Raw genomic sequence first — 27,026 nt, forward strand, 5'->3', positions numbered from 1 at the left:
AAGAAGCAGGATTATGAAACGCAAAATAAATATCGACAACACAAGGCCCCATCGTCAAATTCTAGGTAGGATTATTTTAAATTATTTTATTATTAATAATATTATTTTAATAATTATTATTATTATTTTAAATTATTGTGTTGTATTAATTAAATTAAGAAAATTATGCGAAGTTTATTAGATATTTTGGACATTCTCAAATATCTGTCATCAGTAGATTTTGGGCACATTTATAAATCCGAATATAATCCTAGGTGTCATACCCTGCCACATTCGAATTTCACACTTATCTAAATTGAGTAAGTTCGATTTTATATAAAACTAAATGTATAATTAAATAAAAAGCGAGTAAAACTATTATCAAAATTAAAATAATAATAATTTTTAATGTTTTGACGTCTATAAAGAAACTCACCAATTTGATATTCTATACGATTCTTACCTGAAAGAGAAGTAAAACCAATATAATAACAATTTATTTGAAAAATAAAAATATAAAAAGCGAATTATCAAATATAATACGTTTTAAAAATTAAAAAAAGAAAAGTACACAATATCATTTACTAAAGTAATTAAGTCATCCATTAAAAATATTAGAGTCTTTAAAAAGATTAAGACAATCTAGAAATTCTAGGTATTATCAATGTATCCAGTGTATCAGCGATCACATAGCATTCAGTTTTTGCATTACTTGTTTTTTGAAAAACTCAACTTAAAACAAAACTGCTTCTATTTTTTAACACAAGTGCATTTGTCAAATTGATTTTCTCCGATGTCTAAAATAATACCTATAAAATAACCTTCGCCAAAGATCTAAACAAATTCTAAACTACCATAGGGAGTCTTGTATTACTGATCAAAGATTACTGATAAAGATTTATATTCACTTATATATAAATGTATTTTAATGTAACTCAGTTTCATAACTCTAATCCATGAATCCATAATCCATTTTTCCACAATTATACTTAATTGAATATAACTTTATTGTGAAATAAGCAAAGAAATACACCAATATAAAAGAAATAGGTAAAAGCTGTCATCAAGCAGGAAAGTATCCTTGGCATTATCTCTATCTTTTTTACGTGAAAGACACACCACTGCCCACAAGCAGTGCAATACAGCCCTACAGAAAAAGCTATCAAAGAAACTAAACAAAAACTTTCTACGAAAACTTGGAGAATAAAACTGAACAACGTGGCCTAGATTAATCAAAAAGTAGGCTATCACATAATAATGCTACTAATCACTCTGAAATATTTAGTTGTAACCTTTGATGTTAAGCAGAGATTAAAAAAGCATATAGAAAAAAAAACAGAAAAATTGAAAACTGATCAAATCAACTGAAAATCAAAACTGTTTATACGTTAAGAAATTCTGAAGCCAATGCGGTTAAATGGTGAATTGAATACATTTGAGGTTGTGTCTCCCAAAGCTATATCAATATAATTCAGTGGTTCAGAAATAAAACTCTTAGAAAAATTGTCAACACCTCATCGCACGTATTATGCACGTCTGTATTCGTCGTAATTTTAACATCTCTGCAGTTACCTAAAAGAATACAAGATAAGCGGAAACTGATTTCGTGCGGCTTCAAAGGCACATAAAAGAACTGGCTAAGACACCATCTAGAATCCACACGATCTTATTGTCTTGTAAGTAATAAGAGGAGTTTTAAAAACCTTTTCATAGAAAAACATCATAGGAAATGGTATCAAATTGAAACTACAAATTAATTCTTATTTAACCAGTTGGTCAATATTAACTGACAATGTTTACAATACAGACAACACAGACAAAGAATAGCAGTAATTTGAGTTGTATATGCCTAAGACCAGATAAAAACTTGTGAAGGGATCAACAAGGTTATACTAACACTACCTGTATAAAATGCGCGTTAAATGGATCGGCAGATATATAACAATATGCAAACCAACTTGAATTAACCCTTCGCTCGAAAACCATAATAAATTACAACTTTTTTATCAATGGAACCAACTTTCACCTTTTAAATGATGCGGAGATTAGGTAACATATAAGCATTACCATAATGGTAGCCGTTAAGTAATGTAATTAAAAAATTTTCTGGAACTAATGAGTATTTCGGTACCTGAAGAACATTGTGATTTTATTTACCAACTGAAACCAATGCAGATTATTTACGCTTTTTATTACTCACAATTTCACAGAGCAACAGCAGTCTTCGCGCCTATTTATTTCTCGGTTCGTCTGCGCTCAATTCGTCCAACTTCACATGTATGCCAACACTCTTGAGTCGAAGGTAATTTTAGCGCCAATAAAAGATGGTCTCAACTGGAATTAAGCAACCGCTCAGGAAGATTTGTCGGATAAGAGTTAAAATAGTGCAAGGTCTTTGTGAACCTAATACAGAATGGATATATAGACAAGGTGCTATATAGTGCTGTAGATAGTTTATTTGCGTACTACGAGTATCTAATTCAAATCATTTATATTATTAATTTTCATTAAAAACGAGGATAATAGTATTTTAACATAATTTTTTTAAAAGTTGAAATTATAATAACCGAAACTCGTATTTAATGTATAGTCTTTGTTCTGTATTATCAATTGGTCATCCGCTTTTTAATTATAATTCGCTGTGATTTATAATTATTGTTTGTTTGTTTTTCAAATTTATTTGTCAAAAATTTAACAACTTAATTTACCTTAAAGCTTAATTCTTTTGTTTATTTTTATTACGAGAATGTCGTTGTTAAATTAGTGTTTCTGTTGATTTAGATGAAAAAAACGACTTTGCTCCGTGATCAGTAAGAGGCGCATCTACGCACGGCACACAGAAAACTCATAAACTCATAAACTCATAAAAGACTGGCATGGGTAGGCAATATTGCGACATCCGCGGCCACCTCAAAAGCCAAGCGTTGAAGACTCTCCGCGTTTCGTGTAGGAAGCAACAGGCAAGTTAACCTAAGCGTCGATGTTTGCTTTTTAACGCTCAATTAACGTTTGTACTCGTTTCCAATTAGTAGGTAAAGCACTACAACTAGGAAAGCTTAGTTCACCACAAAAAAATAAAGTTTAAACTTATTGGAGACGGAAATTTCAGACAAAGATTTATAAAATAAAATATATAAGCACTTTTACTTTGATGAATTTTCCGCAAATTCTTCTCAAATATTTGTTGATACAGGGTTATCTATTTTGTGGTTTCGAACATTAATATAACTCAAGCACAATAGTATTTGAGGTTTTGAACAAATGCTATTCAAACATATTACTTAGACCTTGTCATGAGTTGGGAAATACAATATAATTTAAATGACTTCGAAGGGACATTTAGTAGTACTCGACCTAACTTCAGGAGCAACGTGAATTCTTTTTTGGAATTCAAGAATTGTTCGCATAAACACAATTCTTTGTGTTCTCATATACTTACTTATTTGTTCACAACAACTTGTTGAGTTTCGGCCTAACGTAGCATTTCTCACCCTTAATTCAATCACCACACCAGAGACAGGGTTGATCTCAATATCTTCTGTCTCCAACTGCCGCTTTAAACAAGTTTTTCGCTGAAGCCAGCAAAGCTGCTATCGCTGAGCAATATCAGTATCGTGATATAGCTCGTAAAGCTCGTGGTTCATTCGGGTACGGTAGTCGCGCCAACTGATAGAAGATGAAATATCTTACGAAGAACTTTTAGCTCGAAAACTTCCAGTGCTGTTTTATCATTATGGAATCGATATGTTAGTACCACGTTTCTTGCAAACATATATCTCCATATATTAAGTTTTATTTGCGGTTTGTATCACATATTCGCCATCCTAAAAAAGTACTGGATCATCATAGCAGAGCACATGCTATGTTATACAATAACTTATTGTGAATGCATTTGTCTTCAATAATAACTTACAGATTTTCACTATTCCAGGTGTGACAGTTTTGTTTGCTGACATTCCTGTTAAACAAAAAAAAAATAAATGCACAGCTTAGTGATTCATCCGCATGTGGATAAACTTAACTAAACATCACCAACAGAGACGATTGTATAAAAAAAATGTAAGAATCAGGTATCAAGGAAACTCTGCAGCATTTTCTCTGTTTCTGTTTGGCTCTCCCAAAAACTTGAACAAAGTTCTGTAGAGCTACCAGTTTTGAAAAGTTGATCTCTATTTTTATGTTGGAATAAACTATCTAGTAAAATTCGCAAATTACACAAATATCTTAACTAATGTATATTTTTATAAGTTCTCTTTAATGACTCTAATCTCGTCGGTATCTCTAAGGACCTTATCAGATTTATGTGTGATCTCGGCCAGACAACAATACCTAATTACTAAAGTGATTAATCTTTATTGTAGTTAAAATCACAATTCAAGTTATATTCTTAGTATTATATATATTAAACCTAGCACTTGGTAAACATGCACTCGCACTGACGATTTACCTACATATGGTAAGTTAGCACGCAAACGTGACACATCATAGTAAATTTAAAGCATCAAAGAGCCATAAGTAAATTAGTAATAACGAGACCCATCTTTTCCAGAAACTTAACAAAAAACATGTATTACTAATAGTATTAGTCGACTTTTGTAGCTGTAACAACTTCATTAATTACATAAAGGAAGTTCGGTAACTTTTTCACAAACAGAAAAAAACCAAAAAAAAAATAAAAAAAAATATTTACTAATAATTATAATATTCTATAAGAAAAACTTTTTAAATTAAAAGTTAATGCGGAAAGGTTTTCTAGTCGAATGCCCCCTCCTTCCGTCTTCAACCGAACACCATGGAAGCGGTTAGTTCGAGTACCAGCTGGCTTTTGTGAGCTTTTGTGAAGACGGACTTCAACTACACATGCTCCCAGTTATTTTCGCTTCATTTGCTTCCACTTTGCACAGATTTCTGTATCTGCTTTCATCATTAATTTACATGACTAACTTTTTAATAAGCATAATTAATTAAATTTTCGGAATATGCTTAGGAATCAATGAAAAAATATTCTGAATTTAACACTTAAAAAGTTTTTTAAAATATGCAAAGTTGTTTTTGTTTTTTTACAAATATTTTTTTTACAAATCTATAGATAGAATTTTAACATACAAGTGCTGTACAAGGGAAAAAGTGCAGAAGAAGACACAAAGACTGTTTTTGTCGGCTTGAAAATGAAGAACTTGTTCTTCCTCATAATTTTGTTCAGTGAAGTAAAATCAATCCAAACTACAGTTGAGTCAAGCCGCGTGAAGCCGAGCCGAGTCAGTCGAAATCACATTATGATTCACGTATTTGAGATACTCACATAAGTGCGGCTTGTGGCCTGAACTTTGTTGTTGTTTGTTGCTGTCGATATGAATTATTTTGCATAGTTCTGAGCACATGTATCTGCAAGTACAAGTGCCAATTGAGGCTCAAATTTGAGTTGCTTAGCAGTTGCTAACGAGTTGCAAGTTGCGCTGTACTATCTATGCTATCTATAAAATTTGTCGAGCCTTGATTGATGTACCTCAATTAACTACAGTCGAGACCTACGATTTACGTAACAGATTAAGTGAAAAACATGTGCGCAAATAAAAAGTATCTACAGAAACATTAAGGCAGCAGTGTACGTGTGCGGTAATGTTTGGCTGTTAATCTGTTGACGTTAAATTGTCGCCGTCGCCGTCGCCATCATAGTCGTTGTCGTTGTCGTTGTCGTTGCCAACTTCCAATTCATCGTCCAAATGATAATAAAAATTTTCAAAAGCAGCGAACTGTTCTCTGGGCGTCCTCAGTTAAAATTTTTAACGCAAATAAACGAAAAAATAAATTAGCATAAAAATTGTTAAATCATGCGAATTTGTTTATTTCGTTGTGATGTTGAAATGCTGGCATGCCTCATTTTATGCCAACTGCTAAAAACACTTTTAATTGCATACAGAATTCAATAATCAACGTTGAAAGATGCAATTAGCATAAAAGTAAACACAAGCAATAAAAAGGAAAATATTTTTAATATTCAACAACGGCAAATATGTAAAACCGCGCTTAGCTGCAAGCTCAAGCCTTAATTTAGTTAATTCTCAAATACTTTCCCATAACTAAACACATTTATATATGAATTTAAAAAAAAATGCATTTCATAGTCTAAACACATACATATATTTTTTCTAATAGACTTTTAGGCATTTATAATATCGAATTAATAAGTCAATCGTGATTCAATCCTGATTCGACACCCACCAACGACGTCTTCTTGTTCCTACGCATTCAAAACAACCAGTACGGACAATAATTTTCAACATCTCCTGTTGAAATCGTAGAAGTATTCATAAGCTATGTTTTGAAAAGGTGATGGCAAGCCATCTTCAATCAGTGTTGACAACAAACGATTAACAGCAATACCACACTTCAGTCATCGTTACTTTCGTTTAACATAAACCCATTAGTTCAACATTAAGGAATACATTAGCAGTCCCTGAAGAAATTAATACATTTTGTTTGTATTTACACTGGTTTTGTGTCTATTATTCTGAAAAAGAATCTATATTCTTGTATCGATCCTTCGTGCTTGAGAATACTTCGAAAAGATACAATTCTCTCTAATCCTTAGAAAATAAATGTATAAAAATATTTTGACTAAGGCATTAAGTCAAAGGGCAAGTTTAAAGCTGACACGTTTCAGTGAACACAACAAGGATAAATCGTTTTTGCGATAGTTATCCTAACGAAGGTGATAACATTTTGTGAGGAAGGCTATCGTAAAAACGATACAAAAACGATAACTATCCAATCCTTATCGAATTTGTGATACTTTTGGATTTGTGATATTTTTAGTGTTAACTACAATATTTACGATAGTAAAGAAGCCAATTTCATGTTCGGAATATTCATAAGGAAATTGGAGAACTATCGCTATTTCATTCCAGTTTCCAGTTTTCAAGTTTTAGATGGTTTTTCGTAAGGAAAAACGCTCAAAAAACTTCATGATTATTTAGTCCTATTTATTTATTTATTTATGTACTTCAACTCTAAATAATATAATTGATATTCAGAATGGAAGTATAGAAATTGGTGATAATAATATTGAAGTACTTGTATATGTGAATAACGTTGGAATAGTAACCTCTTGTGTATTATATGTCAAATATTAATATATGATAAAAATTCAAAAAGTATAAAACTTGAATTTTTCAAGTAAATAAGGCGTAATGGTGCATAGAAAGAGCAGAACTCCAAAAAACAGGAATAAATGGAAATAAGAGATTTACATATAAAAATCGTTTCAGAATATAATAGTCTGGAAATAATTTTGACGTCTGAGACAACCTTTAAAAGCATATTGCAATAATGAACTTATGAATTAAATTTGGAGAAATCAAGAAATAATTTTGTATGGAAAGAGCGGACTTAATCGCACATGGACCAGCGAAAATTTAAAGACGTCCATATAGGTATGTTAAAGCTTGCACACAATACTATTATTTCGCCTTTCAATGTAACATAAAATACTCGTAGTTATATAAATATTGGAGACTAAGTTCACGAAATATATCTATTTACATTATTTTAATATTATGACTAATGCTATGAGACTTATAGTAGCAACTCATCCAGTATTGTTTTTCTAATGGCTAGTATGCAAGCTACATCAATTGATGATTTAATATATCTAGACTTTTGTTTGAGAAGATACGCTTGGAAAAAATGTAAAATATTTGTTGTCCCAAAGTCAAATTTTTTCATTATTCTACAGCTTCAGCAGTTAATTCACACCACTTGCGTTTGTATGTCAAAAAAATAAATATTGCACTGTACACTATTTTACATACTTGCATATTCTGTTCACTACAAACTTGTTTAGACTTATAATTTTCATAATATAGTTGCCAGTATTTTAATTATGTTTGTTCGAATAACGAAACTAATGAATGCATACTCCGTGGTATATTGAATTTCAATGCCAAGGTTAACACAATTTTAAAGATGTTTCTTAGCAATACTACAAAGTAAAGCATAACGAAGTTTGATAGATGAATCAAACCACAAAAAAAATTTATTAAAATTCCGTAGCGATCAGAATCTTAAGCGTTTTAATTAAACATATTACTGAGATATGTTGTACCACTCCTTCGTATCAGGGAGCACTAAATTAACCCATGGAATATATTTTATTTCAAAGGAAACTGTTGTTTTTGTTTTATCGATTTTAAAACAGTTTTTGCATAGATGGATGATAATCTAATATCAAACTCATTTTAAATTTAAACTGTACGCTTACGTGATTTTCTATATAAATTTTCTATTGCCATTGATCAAAATTCAATAAGCAAGTTTAGATTAATATAACACCTTCCCAAGACACCTGTGGTCATCCAACTGGTCCAGTACACTGAGAACACTGAGAATACTGTATGCTGAAGGTCATAATATGGTTTGTATAGTGTTTTGTTCACCCAACTGTATTTAGGTTTACATTTACATATTTTGGTGACAGTTTACACGTATTTCTTTAATAGTAATATGAGATGTGCTGCAAACTTTACTTCAAACCTCTTAAAAATTGAATAATCTAGTTCTATAACACTGCTGCTATAGATTTCTTCCTCACTAAAAAAATATCATCAAACTACATGCAAATCAAACAAGGTTTAGATCTGCACACCGACCATTCGCCCATATAATTAAATTTAAGTGACACAATCATAACGAAAGGTCCCGCTCCATACCTGACTAATAAATCTACAGATTGGAGCTTTTTTGAAGCATTGCTTGAAGACAGTGTAAACCTCTCAACTTCACTGAGCACTTGTGATGAACTTGAAAGAGACTTCAAAGAGCAGCTTGAAGCAGTACCCCTGAATATAAAAGAAAAACTGTAGGGGAGAACTATCCAAGAGAAATTCTGTGTCTAATAAAAGAAAAGAAGAAACTCAGAAAAAGAAGGCATCAAACTCGATCTCCTCTAGATAAAAGCAGGCCTAATAAAGCTACTAAACGTTTAAAAACTGAGATTCGTCTTATCAAAAATGAGTAAATGACTAAAAAAAACAGAATACTCATTGTGGAAATCGACAACCCTTTACATGCACACCAACGATCAAAGACAGCAATGGAAAATGGACTAGAAGCAATGAGGGGAAAACCAGATCTTTCGCAAATAACCTGACCAAAATATTTCAGCCTAATGATGTATAGTGTGATGAATTACTGATTGTCACAGAGAGTAGAAACCAGCAAATCGATCGAATAACAAAACGCGAACTAAAATGAGTAGTAAAAGACCTGAAAAATAAAAAGGCGCCTGGCTTTGACCTTATAACATCCGAAATTTTAAAGCAGTTACCAGATAAATCTGTTCGCAAATTGCTAATGTAATTCAATGCAATAATAAATCTAAAATGTATTCCTAGACTATGGAAGATCGCAGAGGTAAAAATGATTCCAAAAGTAGGCAAACCGCTAGAATGCATATCGTCATATAGACCAATTTCAATTTTACCAATCATTTCGAAGTTCTTTGAAAAGCTATTCTACAAGAGACTAATGTCTATAATAGACTCCGAAAAGTTAATACCAAACCATCAATTTAAATTTCGTGGCAAGCATTCGACTATAGATCAAGTACACCGCATTGTCGATGAAATTGAAAGGGCTATTGAAGGTAAAGTGTGTTTTGTTGTATTCTTCGGTGTCACACAGGCTGTCGACAAAATCTGGCACTTCTGGTCTGGTCTTCTGAATAAACTAGAAACATGTTTGCCGTCGTCATATTTTGCGATTTTTAAGTCTTGCATTATCACTATGTTTTTTTATGTAAAACACGAAAACTGTTACTCAAATCTATCTGAGATAAAAGGTGGTGTACCTCAGGGGAGTTTACTCGGTCCACTACTATACCTGCTTTACACTATGGACTTGCCAATAATATCTAAAAGTAAAACTGCTGACTGATACAAATCACAAATAGCTACAGATTTGTTAAACAATTGGACAAAGAGTTGGCGTATCAAACTGAATTCTGCTAAATCTGTTCATGTGGATTTTACAAATAAAAAATTACAGTACTTTCCTATTTCGATTTAAGGTACTCAGATATCATATGCAAACACTCCAAAATATCTTGGCATAACCTTGGACGCAAAACTTCGAATGAAGGAACACATAAAACAGAAACGAGACGAGCTTGATATGAAGTTGTGAAAAATGGAATGGCTGATTGGCCGTAAATCCACACTATCTATGGTTTTATTCAAACTATCAAATTGTAAAACCTGTATGGTCGTATGGCGCTGAACTATGGGGGAGCGCTATTCAAAGTAACGTCGAAATAATGCAACGTTCTCAGAACTAGGTTCTACGGAACATTTCAAAAGCGCCATGTTACATTAGGAACAGCGATATACACCGCGATCTGAAAATATTTCATGGTATTTCTTGCACTTATTTTTATTAGGTATATGCAGAGAAATTAGCAAGCACTGCTTCGTACTGACTACACACTAGTAGGTATGTAATACATAGTGAATGAAAACGTCTCCCATCTTGCTATTCTTTCCTTAATTTTAATATCTTGTGAGTTCCAATTTTGTTCCAACTTTTATTTGAAAAATTCTAAATCCTAATGTGTAATTCGTTCTATTTCAATGGAACTTTTACATAAAATATCCTAAATCTTAAGTCAAGTTTTATAGTATTTTAATCTAACTTTAACTTTTACTAAGTAATTCTAACTTTTACATTAAGTTATTTTATATTTTATATCTTAATTCAACTTCTACTTAATATATTCTCAATCTTAATGTCAGGTTAGTTTCTATTTTAATCCAACATTCAAATAAAATGCTCGTATCCTAAATTCTAACCCCTAAATATCTCGATAAATTTATTATCCAATTCATTCTTGTGTTCATCCAGCGCTAACTTAATATCTCTTTTAGCTTTATATCATACTCATCCCTATTTTAATCGAAGTTTTACTTAAAATATTCTAAATTCTGATATCAAGTTTGTTTTTTTTGTGTTAATCCTACTGATATCAGTTCCATTATTTTTTTCTTAAATTTTTAATAACTAAAAACATCAAGGAAAACGTTGGCTGACATTGAATGAATGAAGAATTCCACTTATAGTTCACAGACCATGGCATTGCAAATTCATTTTATGTACGCATGTGCAGCAGCTACGGAAATTTATTTCACATAAGGGAATCATGGATACTCATATGCATGAGTAAATGATGACTACACAAACAATATATATACATACAATATAGTTGGCGGCAATTGCATTGCCTTAAATTAACATTGCTGGTAGCCTGAAGGCGTCGGTTACCTAATTGCAATAAAGTGACGAAAAGTCCCAAAGATTGTGATTTGATAGATGCAAGCGCCACGATTAGGAGTCGTATTCGGATTCGCGCAAACATCAGTTGCTAATGGAACAACGTGAAGAGCAACACCAGAAGATAGACGCTACAGCAGCAGCAGTTTGAGTATAATTAGTGGAGCGTTGCAAAGTGAAGTGCTTTATACTCCCCGGCAATGTGATCCGATGCTTGGAGATGCGTCACGCAATGCGCGCTTTTGAAGTTAACGAAGGTCGACTGACTCCAATGTGGTTGCTATGGGGCGTTGCAAACTTAAGTTTAGATTTTTGCTGTTCATTGTTTCTTGGTTGCTCGTTGCTGGTTGCTGGTTGCTGGTTGTTGGTTGCTGGTCTGCTGGTTGTGTTAAAGCTGTTGTTGTCTTCTGTTACTTGTGTTGCTGACTTTCGTTGCAGTTCTCTTGTTACTGTTGTTGTTATTATTAGCGGTCGTATTTTAAAGTTATTTGTTTTCATCTTAGAAGCAGGTGGCGCCACCTTGGCAGTCAATGTTGACAACGTTGCAACCTACAACAGAACAATCTCTAACCAGAGGTACATAAAACAGCGGCTACAAAGTTGCTGTTGTTGTCGATGTTATTGCCAGCAACTTTTTGCTATATTTTATATTTATTGACATTTATGGAAATTTTTTTCCACGTACTTTTTTTGTTGCGTTCTCCTCCTCTTCTGCCATAAGCAATTATTTTGCTGGAAGACAAAGCCAGCTGAATACAATTTTATGAGAAAATATATTAATAATAAAAGAGTCACACTTTAAGCCAATTCTTCACATTATTGCAAAGAACTTTCGGGGAAAAATTTATACACAAAGTACATAGGAAGTACGTTCCGTAGATAAAAGCAATTTTTATAACAACGGTAATTTTTTATATAACAATGAAAGCTGTTTTGTCTGGGAAACACTGTTTTCCATATGAAAGCACGTATTAACTTGGTATTAAAAATAAGAACTGGACACTAGCAATTTTGCACGGTGAAGTCAGATGTTCGTTTAAAGGAGTTTTCACTGTGTTTATATAGATTGTCCAATAAAACAAACGCATTAAGTACATTATGTATATATATTTATTAAAGCAAAATAATATAATTGAAGCGAAAAATAGCTGAAATGAGGACACAATAAGTCAACACTTCCCAGGAGCTATCATTACTTTACATTGTCAATGAAGTATTTGTACCACTTGTATGGCCATTTGGCATTCTTCTTCAAATACTTGCAAACATCAAACTACTTTAAATGCTCGTCAGGCTTTTTACTATTTTTACTATTTTTTACCATTTTACCATTTTACCATTTTTTGCAATGTTTACTATTTACTATTTTTACTACGCTCTTTTTTATAAATTTTTTTTTATATATTCGTTTTTGTAAGAATATGTCAAGAATTTTTTAGTTTTTATCGTTACATGTTTGCAATTTTGTAATTTTGTTCAAGTTTGCAGAGCTAAAATATAACATCAGCGACTTCCAAACATGTTTGGCCATAAAGAAGCTGGTTCCAAAGCGACCAACTTGTTGACTTGCCTCGGTCTGTCTAAGTCTGGCTCGTTGGTCTCATGGCTTCTATTGCCAAGGTTTAAATAATCACTCTAGTGCACATATGAACGTTGTTGCTATTTTTAGTGCAGCAGCAATTTTGTTGCCGCTTTGGGTGTTGTTTTGTTCCTCCGTACCCGCGTCCCACGGGTGTACCGCTTACTTAAGGTAATAATTTTTATTAGGTTAATTTGTATGTTTAGTTTCCTGCATGGCATTCTCAAGCAAATAAAGCAATAAAAAAATTATAGCAATTCAAAGAGTCATGCAGCTGCATTTCTGTTCGCCATGATCATTAGGTTGCATTAATCTCCTCTAGAGTCCAATCAATTTCGTTATTTACTAAACATCACAAAAACCAAAACTTCAAACTATTGCTGAATTCTTATAGAACTACACTACTTGATATGCTGATACTGAAAATTATATATTTTTAATCAGTTAAATAAAGCATTTATTATAAGTAAGTTTATTTCAAGAAGAAATTTGAATTCGTCTTTTCCAAAACAATGTTAAGTAAAATCTTACTTCTTTCGAGATAATAAAAATTTTATTTAGCCATAAAATTCTTTTAAAATTTCTGTTCTGTATTTTCTGTCTGCACTTCTCCACACCACTACACCACACATTGCCTGTATACCCAAGCAAATCAATTGAGTACTAAGGATTTCTTCCTACATAGCTCAATTCACGAGAGCACCAACACTGTTGGCTCCAACGGCAGTATTAGTCACGCTTTCCGGAGAATGACCTACACTAATTTTAACTACCATTAGCTACTTTAATGGATATAGACAGCTCCTAAAGAGCCTAACAAATTTAATTGAAGTGCGTGAAAAATTTAAAACAATTTCAAAAAATAAAATAAATAAATAAATTAAACGCATTAAAACGCAAAAGCTTAATTGGGAGTTGCAACCTCTCATTGGCCTAAATTCCATTGTAGACTCAACACTATTTTTTTATTTTAAATATCTATATTAACTGAAATTTTATAATTTTAAAGAAAGACTGACTCACATTTTGAAAATTTTAATTATCTCGAAAAAAAAAAAAATTAAACTATATCTAACTTTAAAAAAAACGCAACCACTTATCACTCAAATATAAAAGAAATATACACATTATGTCAGAACTAACCGGAATTCATCATTTGATAAACTTGTGTACTGAATAACGCCACAATTTCTTTTCTGTAAGTTAGCAACACAGTGCTGTGCTCATATCCATGTTCAGTGTATCAGTGTAGCAGCTGTTTATATGATTATACTTGTGAATGTTCTGCAATGGCACAAATCCAATTCGTCACTGAGCAAAAGTTTTTGCCAAAAAATTTAACAAATTCTACCGACCAAGCATTTATTCGTACGATATAATCTAATGAATTTTTTTTTTGATTTTCTTGAAGCTAAAAGAACCACTTCAAGGACGACGCTTCATATAAGTCTCTTAACTTAGGAAAAATGTGTAGAAAATTGGGTGTAATGCTGGTATAGATCTAGATGTAGATTTTGCCCATTTTATAAAAGATGTAGCTTATTTAGTCCTTGAATATTGATCCATATATACTATATACTATATATATATATATAATAAGGGTGTGATAAGCTTAGGTAATTGTATCTTTGCTACTTGTTGAGAAATCAGTTTGCAGCTTAAATAAAATTGATAGTATCTCTAACGCCTGGCTAAACAAATATTGTCTTGCAAGACAATTCAAGGCGGATTGATATGTGTTACTGGAACAGTGTTGCCAAATGAGAATCACTAAACTGATAACTCTATATGTTAATATTGCATATTTATTTGGCACCCATTCTATTACATTTATTTCAGTGCAGTTTTAAATTAATTATTAAACAAAAAACTCACAAGTTTCATTGCTGCTTACATTTCAAAACTAATGGAATAAGAGTAAAATAACTATTTAGTAAAAACTATTTCAAATTCTTAAAAAAAAAAATTTTTTAAAAAAATGGAAGTGAAAGCAACTTTGTCGCCCATTAATTCGAATTCGCGAAAAACACGTTGAATTGACGCGTTTTTCGGGAAAAAGCGAACCGCTACCACCAGAAACCTGCGGGCAAAGGTAAGACGAGTTACATGCTAATAAATAACAAAAAAGATCAAATTTAAAAAACAAAAAGTTACTCAGAAGCAATGTTAACATAAATTATACTCGTAAGCTGAAGAAAAATGTGGAATACTGGAAAAAACCGAACTCACCAAGTTCACCTTGAGAAGTTCAAAAGTTCGTTTCTGGCAGTGTGCCCCGAGAATAATTAAAAAATATGAAGTAAATCAAAAAATTAACACATCAAGTTTTAAGAGCTTCTCTGCAAAATTTACTACAAATAAAGGCAATTAAGACAATTAAACTTAAATAAGTTTTATTTGTGGAAATTTATTGACATTAGAAAAGTGTTTGCAAGATTCTTTAAAATTAGGGCAATAACTACCATTTTCAAATGATAATGTAGTATAATAACAATAGATGATAAAATAACATTCGGTACAGGCTTAAAATATGTAATTAGCTTTCATATTCGCTTTACTTATAATAAATTGAATAACTTATGGCAACTCCAGTATCTAATGTGCTTTTCGTGTACTTCGACTAAATATCCACTAATATTTTACGTCACTTGTAGTTAAATGTGCACTGAAATGTACTTAATTGCACCGCAAACCAATAACACAAACATTTTGTGTTGGATTTGAAATAAAATCCAATACCATAACAGATCAATTAAATGTAATTAATGCAAATTACTATATAATTATTGACCATTAAACAAGTAAAGAAATTAAGATACGCATATATGATGGATATCGAAATGAGTACGTCAACTGAACCGACAGTGAAACCGTAAAAATCATGAAAGCGCGCAGGATAATGGGATATTAAGTCCGAAATGTGCCATTAATCAAAATTCTCCTTTGACACTGATTTGGTAAATACTCGTAAAGAACGCACAATGGCAATGCAATGAAAATGAAATATCAATAGAATGTCCAAAATATATCAATTTCGTTAAAAGTTCTTAACAGTTTTTAGTAAAGTAATAAAATCTGACATTAAACTCGACGTGTTTTTGTCATATCTTTTAGTTTTTATTTCCCAAACTGAAGGATATGATCGCAACGATTCCTTTCAAAGTTACAATCGCCTGCGTAGCTAAAACCTTGAAGTGATGTAAACGCTTAGTTTGCAATGGCACAAAAGGCTATACTTACAGATTTTAAGATATTTCATTCGGCGAATTTCTTGAGCTTTAGATAAGTCATTTAGTCGCTGATATCAGTCAGGTCGTTGTTGAGCAACAAACTAAATTTTATCAACTCCTATCTCTCCCATCCTACTGTCCTAACGTCCTCTCGTCCTCATAGTTTACCTTTAACTCGAAGCGAGTACCTTATGTCTTATATTGAATTGTTATATACCATTGCATTTACATTGATTGTCAAATTGTAATGGTTTGACATAATAAAATGCTCCACCCTCCCATGCGACTTCTGCCGTTTTTTAGACCAAGGAATTATCTCTAAACTGTAGAAGTAGCAATACTTGTAAATATTGTAAGTAATATATATGACATTAATTCACAGATACTTTTAATTTCGGCAGAAATGTTTGCTAAAGGTTTTTAATTCGACACTCATATCAACGATCTTTTTTTTATTTGCAGTAGGTGGAAAGCATCGAAAGCCACAGTATGAGATTTGAACTCACTAAAACCACTTTATAGAAATGACTGGAGAAGATTTCAACTGTAATGTGGAAACTTCATTCCAGTAATAATGGGAGAGAAAAGAGAGTAAATTGATTTAATACCTAGTGAACTAGGTTTATCTAAGTCCGAAAGCAAGGGCATGAACTAAGTAGAATGGGAAACATTGGAGGTGGTGGGGATACGGCTAATTAGCAGCGGTGAGGTCAATGAAACACATTGTGACAGGGGTCACGAAAGCCGCGGTTGAGGGTTGGGTGTCTATGGTCCCACTCATCGAAGAAGTGTGACAGGTATTGGGTAGTAGGAGTGGAGACATCAGGGGAAAGGTCATGTATCCGGGTGAGGTATCTTCGGGCGAATGACTAAAAGTACTCGTCAATGCGAGTGATTTTGACATTGTTGTAATGGGTAGAGATAGAGAAGTGTTTGCCATGAGGCTTGCGCTTATAGTTGGTGCAATCACGAAGAAGTTTCCGTTCAAACAGGCGGATTCTATCCATTTGAGCGAAAGTGATAGACTTTTGGTTTTGTATTTATATGAACACCTACTACTGTGTTTTTTGTTAGCATATCAATACCAATTACCAATACACCAATTTTCCAATTAATTTAAGAATATTATGTAAAAGATAATATCTGCTATATTAAAGCAAAATTATGCTGTCAAGCAGCACTTATTCAAACGCTGCTTCATGTTTAATATAAAAAGGAACATATTACTGTTGTATCAAAGTGAATTACAATTATTTTAATAAATATGTATCACTATAGCACTACTTTATAGAATTGTTCTTGATATTTGACTACAAAAATAAATATACATAGATATAGGAAATAGAATGAAATGTAAGCATTTTTATCACTTCCTTATAGAACTATCTTATAAATCGTTTGAATTGTTGAAATTTAGTTCACTTTGCAAAGTCGAAACAAAATTTTATATTTAATTTTTGAATTTATATATTATGAATTTCACACCAACATTCACACATGTTTCCATTTACTTCTTGATTGATAACAGAAACATTTGTCCATTTTCTGAAAAGTCTCTTTATGTCATCAGGTCGAAAATCGCCTCAAGTGTGCTGTGATTCGTTTGTTCCCTATTTATTTTTTTATTTCCATGAAAAGCGGTTAATTGAACTTTACCAGCAGGAGCCCACAGGCAAACACTAGCACCAAAAATGTCAACAATATCTACTCAATTATTTATTTATTCCTTAACTTGGCCGTACGTGACAAAATGACAAATTCTTCTTGAAAATTTCTTTCCAGGTCTATTATGATTATTGACGTACCGAGGCAGGGAATACATTTTAAACATCTTCTACGTCGTTTACATACACTTACACACTCACACGCACACGTACACGCACACACTTGCATTGTCGTAAAAAAGAAAATGCCACTTGACGTAACAACATATTTTCTTACTTTTATAGCAGAAATGGAACACACAAAGACTATGAAATTGGTTGGGAAGGGGAGATGGGGAAACATCAAACATCACCAACAGAGAAATCTGCATAAATAATAAATGAAATCACTAATTTGTTTATTTTTTAAGAATGTGCAGGAAATATAAAATTATTGAAGTGTGATTTTAAGTTTAAAGAAATAATGGACACATCAGAAAACTTAACTTGAGGGTTTTGTAAAGAGTTAGAACAACAAATTTATACAAAGAGTGAGGACTGATATTGGATTAAATCGATGCCGGCCACAAAAATGAAGCTTATAATTTACTAAGTTTATTAGGATCCTTGCTGTTTAGTTAAGTTGACCGCGGATGTCCTGAAATAAATTACTTAAGGACTTTAATATTTCCAAAAATGTTATGCTTGGTATACCCTCTTCATTTAGGTGTAAATACTTATTGAAGACCCGAGAGAAATTTTGGAGACTGTATAATCAATAATCAATACATTTTATTAATTAATACATCATTGGATTTAATTTGACAATGTTGACACACCTGATTGTGCTTGGCAATTTTGTAATTCTCTTGTTGATTATTAGAATGAATAGTATGGTATGCTACAATTCCTATTGTGCTATTCCCGGCAATAGTCTTCTCAGCTAATTGTGACTGTTTAAACATAACAATATCTGTCTGGTCAAGATTCGCGACACTATTCTTTTTGATAAAAGTCGAATGGAGATTCTGGAGTTGTTTCTTCAGAATTGCAAAAGACAAGTAAATAAGAGTTGCATTACTCTCACTCTGCATTACACAAAATTTGTTGCTTTCGATTTTCTTCAATGAGCTAGTAAGGTTCTCTTAAGCTTACGAAGTTGGATTAAGCTTTTTTTACTGAAGCCGTCTGAGTCAATGTATCGGGAAAAGGATTAGGCTCTATGATAAACTTAAGAACACCGTTTTTCGTAAGCAAATCAGCGGTTTCGTTATCATCAAATCTCTCATGACAAGATATTTGAACGAATTTTAGTTTGTTTATTGTAGCTAATTCAAATATTAAATTTTCACAATTACAGAGCATCATCGGTCAACAATGTACAGGTACTCGGTACTACCAATTGGCGGCAGCAAGCCACTGATCGGGCTAGCTGGTGGAAGCTTTTGGATACGTCCAAGGGCGACTCAATTATTTCTGAGCCAACTAAGCAAGTAATAAGTACAGAACATCTTGCAATAAGTAGATTAGAATTAAGGAAATTCTATAGTAACCTTAGTCTCTAACTGACATAGTGAATTGATTGAAATTTTTGATGGATCATTGTTGCTTAGGTAATCTTGTTAGAAGGTTGAATAATTTCTTTAAGCCTTATCGTCGCAGTTGCAAGAAATACGAAGCGAATGCTTCTAATCTTTTATGTCGCATGCATAACATAGATTAGATATAATTAGATTACTTTTAAGCTTAGAGTTTAGAAAAACTACCCTGAGGCGTTTGATTCAGACAAGGAGAGTCCTTGTCTAATAATTTCCGAGCAGTAGACTTGAACCGTTTTAGTAGAATATTTAACGAAAGTGTGATAATGCTTGCCAACAAATATTATTCCGGACTAAATAAATAGTTGAGATATACACCCATCTCTAAACAAATCACGCAAATTATCTTTTGGATGTGAGCTGACATAGTTAAGCGCATAAAAATTTAGCGGCTTCAGTGGCTTGGTCATTTCATGCGGATGGAAAAAATGCTCCAATGGTTTGATTCGGTGTTCACTGGTAGCGAAAGTAGTAAAAGACATCTGCATCTTTGGAGGAAGGATCAGATGACTAACGATATAAAGGTACTCGGACGCATTTGAGGACAATGCGCATCTAAAATGACCGACTAAATAAGTAAAGTTGAGAGTGTCTGTGGCTTTATTAAAGGTTGCAATTGGTTTTATATCCTTTAAACTTTATATGTTAAAACAGTGGACAAATTGGTATTATGTTACTGGATTGCTAGAATCGTCATTCCAATCTTACCTAATGTCAATTAGGCAAATGACTCAATTATTTATGTTGTCTTCTATTCGGATCGGAAAAATTTCAGTTTAAAACAGTTTTCTATTACTATCAAATTCATTTGTTGTTAGAAAGATGACAACTGTCAGTACGAATTAATTCGAAATTTTCCCAAAAGGCGAAATGCGAGTGCCGCTCGCTTTGTAGTCCTGCTATCTTTTTGCATTTAGCACTTAATAGCAATCAAGTTTATATGAAAATGTGAACTGCTGGCAATGTAATGGCAGTTTGATGTTGACTGTGGTAGCCATGATAATGAAATCGTTCACATATCATGCCATGCATTAATTAAGGGTAATGATATGAGTTCTGTTAATTAACTAGAATGACACCCAGCAAATGTTTGATGAAAAGTTATTTGAGAGTGAGAGAATGGTTGAGAAAATTAATATTAAATACAATCTATTGTAGAAACGCTGCTTTGCTGAAAAAGATTATTACAACGCAAGCATAATATAGATTGAATGCATTAAGATAATTAATACTCGTATATGATTAAAGTATATACATAGGCATGAGCGCGTATGCCAATATAAACTTCCAAGTGTCAATATCACCGTGGAGTCATGCTTTTCTGCCAAGTCATTTTATTCAAGTCAGAGATCAGCATTTACGTATAGACAAAACAACAATTAATGTAGTTGCATGTCAGTCTTGTATGCGCCTCTGTACTCCAGAAAAACACGTTGACCACAAAAAAATTGATGACAATTTTGCGTGCATAATTAAATTTTTCAGCTGATAAAAGCAAGATTTTTTTTAGTATTCGATTCCGACAAACGTCTGTACTGAAAGCAGAGCAAATGCTTGCAGACGTATTTCTACAAAGCATTCAATGTATGTGAACATTGGCCAATTGGATATCATTTCTTCTTTTTTAAGTGACAGCACACACATGCTGCTCTACGACCATGCTTGACAGCATTTCCAAACACACTCGTATGGATTTCAATCATCAATCTCGTCGTGGCGAGATAAATGAGGTTTTTGCGTTAATTTCTTTTCAATCTCCCAACTGTGCGAGGATGTATAAAATGTCTAATAACCCACATGGCTGTATGCATGCGTTGAGCTCAAAAAAATCATCCTCATCTACGTTTTAAGCTTCCACTAGGAAACAATGAGCTGTGTATGCATAAAAGGAATCGTACCCTTTTTGGGTATGCAATCGGTACAGGAGAGCTAAATGAGATGCACGTTTTCATTGGTGATAGTCTTACTTTTATTGTGCACATCAATGGAAGCTTTTATCTGCGTGAAAGGACCAAATAGAGTTAATTAGAATTTTACCGCTCAAATTTCCATTTAATTACATTTTAATGGCAAGCTGAGTAACGAACGAAGCGATAAATGAGGAAAGAACGGGTACGGCTTTGAAGATATGAGCTCGCATTTTATGCAATTGGGGATTGGGGATTATTTACATACATTTCCTGTTCATATTTTTTTCTTTCAGTTGAACTTACCTCTTTTTTATTGGAAGTTAAATAATGGAAATTAAATTGCTTTCTTTAACGCGATTCTATTCAGCACGGAAGTGGCAATAAATCTGAAATAAAGAAGAGAAAAATATTATTAAATTGATTGAATGATTGATTTAAACGTAGTGACTGAAGGGATACTTCCCTTACTTATTCAAATACATCTTACTTAACATCATTATTGATTATATAACTCTGTTTGAGTTTTCTTCTGATGAAGTATTTAAATTTTAATGAAAACTTAAGAGGAATCAACACGGAATTTTTAAACTGGGTTTTCTATAGAAAGTAGTAACATCTATAGAATCTGACTAATCAGCAATATCGCAATTTGTATGAAAGAAAAAAAGAGATGAATTTGAAGATTGACTGAACGGCAACAGACGGAAATAAAGTGAAAGTCATTATCAAACTTCACAAAGAGAAAGCACATTAGTTTCAATGTCATAAAAAATGCAAAACTTCCGTTTCCAGTCACACAAATTCGCAGTCACTTGAATGTATCCATGCATAAGGATAAGGATATGTAAAAATTTCTTTAAAGTTCAAAATGCGCAGTTTTTCTCATTTTTTTCTTGTTTATTTGTTCTTTTTATGTGACAAACACTACCGCACTAAATTTTTATTATATGGCCTGCTCCTTTTTTCCATTTCTCCACTTCATCCATTTGTTTTCTTTGATATTTTCTCAATGCTGTATGATTTTTTATTAGCGAAAACGTTGACTAAAGTCTTCGGTGCTTCTTCTTACATCTTGAATCTTCCTTGCGCTTCCTTGCATTTCCTTGCTCTGCCTTAAGGTTGTTCGTTGCTAACCTAAAGACGTTCGCAATTGTAACTTTTACTTGCATTTGTAAAATTTCGTCCTTGAATACTTTCCATTTTTCGTCTTTGCAGCAAACCTCTCCGAGCAATGCTGCATAATGAATTGGATTTTGTTTTTGTTTCTATGGATGCAGCTTTGGTATGCATACTGTTCTTAATTTGTCCGTCTGTCTACCTGTCAGTCTCGGGAAGTACACGCTTACGAGTGTTAAAATGTGGTACGGTACGGATATATATTTTTTATATTATATTTTTGCTATTTTTTTATATCACTTTTCGTTTGTGGAATTCCGCTTTTCTATCTTTGTTTCATATTTTTTATTGACTTCCTACCTGCTCGTAGTATTAGCGCTCGTCTTTTTGGCTCCTGCTTGATAACAGGCATCGACACATCCGTTTAAACACTTTTTTACATTACCTCACTAAACAAAATGGCTACAATAATTTGGCTGCAAGCCTTGGAAGTGCGAAAAAAACTAAAAACGAAAAATGAGTCATATATTTTATATTCTAAATTGTTTTTTAATGTCTAAAAATTGTATAGTTTAGTGAAAAGAGGTAGAGGAAACGACACAATAAAATCAGTAACTGTAGAATGAAGGACAAAAAAGGTGATTACAGCAATAAATATAATATCCGATAGAATCAATTAAGAAATTTCTGTTAAACGAATACTCTTATAGTCGAACATTCCACTTAACCACTTAACCTCTTAATCACATAGAATCGATAAAGTAATACAGTTGAGTTTCTGTTAAACAAACAATCCCGTAAAGGAACATTTCTCTTAACCTTTCAAAATTACTAGGCGTCAAATTTCATATTCCAGTTTTTAACTATGTTTTATTAATTAAATAGTTTATTTACCTAGAAAGAATTGTTCAAGTGTCCGCTTAAGAAAAATCGTTTTTTCCTTCGAAACATGCATGTCCCATCTTAATAGGAGCATGTTCAGTTAGGCTTCTTTCTGTCCTTAGCCGGACAGAATTCGTTTTTTACTAAATAATATTTTGAAGTGTGAGAAAAGCCAGACATCAGAGATAGCTTAATCTGATAGAATATATTCACAACATTTCGTATCTCAATTTATTAACTTCATCAATGTTGTTTTGAACTGAGTCAAGAGGTCCAATATTAATTTTTTTTTGCAAATCAATAGAGATAAAGTCTTTCACACTCAATTTCTTCGTCAGCTCCTGTGAACCAACAAGTTCTTAAATGGAATTAGTCTCTTGTTTTGATTAAGAATCAGGGTGCTAGACCTACGTTTTTCCATAGTGATGAAACGGCACCCAGTGAGATGTCGAAAACTTTTGCTATAAGGTATCTGTCAATCGATGATTTTCTAAAATAGTTTTGGACGTCCTTCACGTAGATTATTTTGGTTGTTAATATAAAAAATGATATAATAATATGACGTGACGTTTAAGTTCTTCTATTAAATAGTAGATGGCTTATTACACATTTTTAAAGATTTTTTAGAATTTAAGAAAAATAATAACAAAACCTTTACAAATTAAATGAAATTGTATACGAGTATTGTTTTCATAAGACAATCATATATTTCTTGCTTAAATGTGTTGTACTTAAATATGTTTTCATGTGAAAGTAGATATATAAAGAGACAAACATAATATAAATGCATTTTAAATTGAAGTTACATATTATTCGACTTTCTTATATTGTCAGTATGTATATTCTGTATATAATATCGAAATTGTAAATACAGAGAACAACTGCTACATACTAACAAGTGCACTTTAACTTTAACTATACCAACATAGGAAAACTATCTTCATTCCTTACTGACTTAGTGTTGCTTACCAACATTGAGCTTACTTTGCAATCAAAAAGTGATTTTCTTCAATTATTTTGCTTAAAGTTGTTTAATGTTTTATTACATCCATTTTGATAACTTATTCTAAGTGCGAGCGGAGCTCCGATTTATATGCGAAACCCTGCTGAAAAGTTAATTCAAACAATCAAATTAATCCTTCCGTTTCAGTATGAAAAGCAAACCATAATATCAAGTAGTTGGAAGTTTCATACTTGCAGCTTAAAGCATTCATAATAGCATAGTAGTACCAACTAATCCCATCACACACTTTAAAGCCACTTGCAGTAAAACTTCACACAAAATGCTGAATAAACGTGTAGATCTTAACGTGCCATAAAATACACAAAACATCAAAATAAGTTTGGGACTTGCTATAGCGAAAGGAACCATTGCATGCGGTGCAGTTAAGACACATAAAAAAGCTTGATGACAGCAAAGACAGCAAAGAAAGAATAACAGAACCATGAACATCGGCCAAAGACTGGCTCAGAATGACTAGAGCAGTCATAAGACGCATTTTTAAAAACGAGGAATCGAATTGAAGATGAAATGCTAAAAGACTGCAATCAAGTAACATTTTGCGCATATATCACAAGATTTGGAAGCGTGTCACATTTTTGTTGAATGTATCTATCTAAATGGTTAGCAGAAGCGAAACGATCGTTTAGGTGCCAATGTGTACAGTTTGTTTTGTATAAAAGTTAAACAAATTAATTTTAAAATACAACAAAAATTCAAAATTCAACATTTTAAAAAACTATAAAATGTTATTGTTGCGTTGGTAGTGACGGGTACAGTGCATTTGCTTGAGGTTACTCGTTTAATTAATAAATTATAAAGCAGCTCACTAAAGCTCACTAAAGCTGCAGACAAAACCTAAAACAATGTTTCGCTTTAGTGGTCCGTTGCATTTGAGATTAGGCGCACCGCAAACCAAACCATTTTCACTACTTCCATCCACTAGTGCAAAAGACACACTTGGAGAATTTCTCATACCAGTGCATATGTAGAAGCAGCTGCACAATTTCAACTAAACTGAACTGAATCGAGCTGAACTGAACCGAAGAGTATGGCAATGGACATGAGTACTCGTGTGCATATGGATTGGCTCCTCCTCGGTACAAGCGTAGCGTTAGCTGTAAGCAAAAAACGATATTATTGTCAAGTCAACTCGCAAAACTTTAATTGGATTCCTGAGTGACGGAACTTTATGAACCACAACAGCACCAACAACAAAAGATGACTTTTTCAGTCTGCAGTAATTCCAAAATATGACTTTGGCCCCTCCGTTCAGACATCTTCACGAGAGCACATTAAGTGAGAACAGATTAAATGCAAAAAGTTTTGACATTGGAAACAAAATTTTCATGCCTGCTGAGTCAGTGCCATCGACAGGGAAACTGTCTGCAACTGTTTGCAACCGAACCAGTTGCCATAGACGCTGCAGTTAGAAGTTGCACGGCAAAGTTTAACTGAGCACATTAAGTTTCCATGAATTAGTTAATTCGATATGAAATGACATAAAAGTCGAAGTAAATTGAGGTAATTTTTCGCTTAATTTGCGTACTGGCGAAAAGGTTTTTATGAGAATTATTCTATTGCCGGTGCACAAATGATGCAGTCAATAAAACTCCATAAGAGAAAAATGCACTAATACTTCCAACTCATTCAACAGGAAATCATCAGGGCAATTAATATAAAATAATCTTATTTAATTGAATATTGAAAATTAATAACAAAAAATATATAAAAAACTACTAATAATTACTGAAATTAAGTAAAATTAAAATGAAAAAAATTTATTACAACGTATATCTCTTGAATGACATTAATGTTGTTATATATCTAATTATTACAATTAAGTTACCTGAAGTAATTTTTAATTTTCTAGAAGTACTAATTAAACAGTACTAATTAAAAGTCACACTTAAATAAAGGTAGCTCATAAATAAAGCCTCTCAACCATCACATTGTATTGATCATGTCCTCGGAAATTAATAATTTATAAGAGTTGATTAAAATTAAATTTTTTTATGATTACAGAAAGCTTATGTTTGGAAAAAACAAGCACCGTACTGACAAGACATGGGTCCATAGAGATATTAAGGACTGTACTGCAATTAAAATATTAGTAGAGATAAATAAACAAAAAATTTTGAAATTTTAATAATTTTTTTTAAAAGAAGAAATTATTTGATGTGTCATTTAAAAGTACTTGAAGAGATTAAAACGATTAGTGTACTCTGTATAATTTTTGAATAAAATGAATAAAATAAAAAAAATCAATAAATTCAATTCTGATGTTATATATGAAAATGAAGACGTCTTTATTTGCCGATATAAAGATGACCTCCAAGACTCACTCCAATAGGAAAAATATTGAAAAAAATCTTATTTTATGTGAATAAAAACCTTTGAATAGTGAAAAAAAAACACAGGTAGAGTATGGGAAATTATTTATTGTGCCCCAAAAAGCCTTCAGGACAGTTTAGTATTACTTTGAAATATGTGGCAGCACACCTACTAAACCGGCAACGCAACAACGCAAGTGACTGTGACACGAGTGCTTGCTAATACAACCACTCATTTTAGCATACATAAGCACATGTGCACCCACACTTAGACCCATAAATTAAAGCAAACAAATTAATATGCAAAATTAAGTACAAACGCAAATAAACTCCTCACAAATATATGTGCACGCACACGAAAACACACAGAGGAAGGACACTGCCGTAGGATGAGCCTATGTGCGTCTGCATAGGTGGATTCTATGTGAGTTGTG

The 27,026-nt window shown here is 32.5% G+C and overlaps 1 protein-coding gene across 1 annotated transcript in view; it reads right to left on the reverse strand.

Moving 5' to 3' along the window:
* LOC119687427 (beta-1,4-glucuronyltransferase 1-like) overlaps positions 1 to 27,026 on the reverse strand; it is a 180,945-nt gene that overhangs the window by 69,242 nt on the left and 84,677 nt on the right. The window contains exon 3 of the mRNA XM_038101731.1: positions 21,565 to 21,647. The gene's annotated coding sequence lies outside the window, so the exon portion shown is untranslated. The remainder of the gene's footprint in view (positions 1 to 21,564; positions 21,648 to 27,026) is intronic.

The sequence above is a fragment of the Teleopsis dalmanni genome, chromosome X, assembly GCF_002237135.1.
Source record: "Teleopsis dalmanni isolate 2A chromosome X, ASM223713v2, whole genome shotgun sequence".
NCBI lineage: Eukaryota > Metazoa > Arthropoda > Insecta > Diptera > Diopsidae > Teleopsis > Teleopsis dalmanni.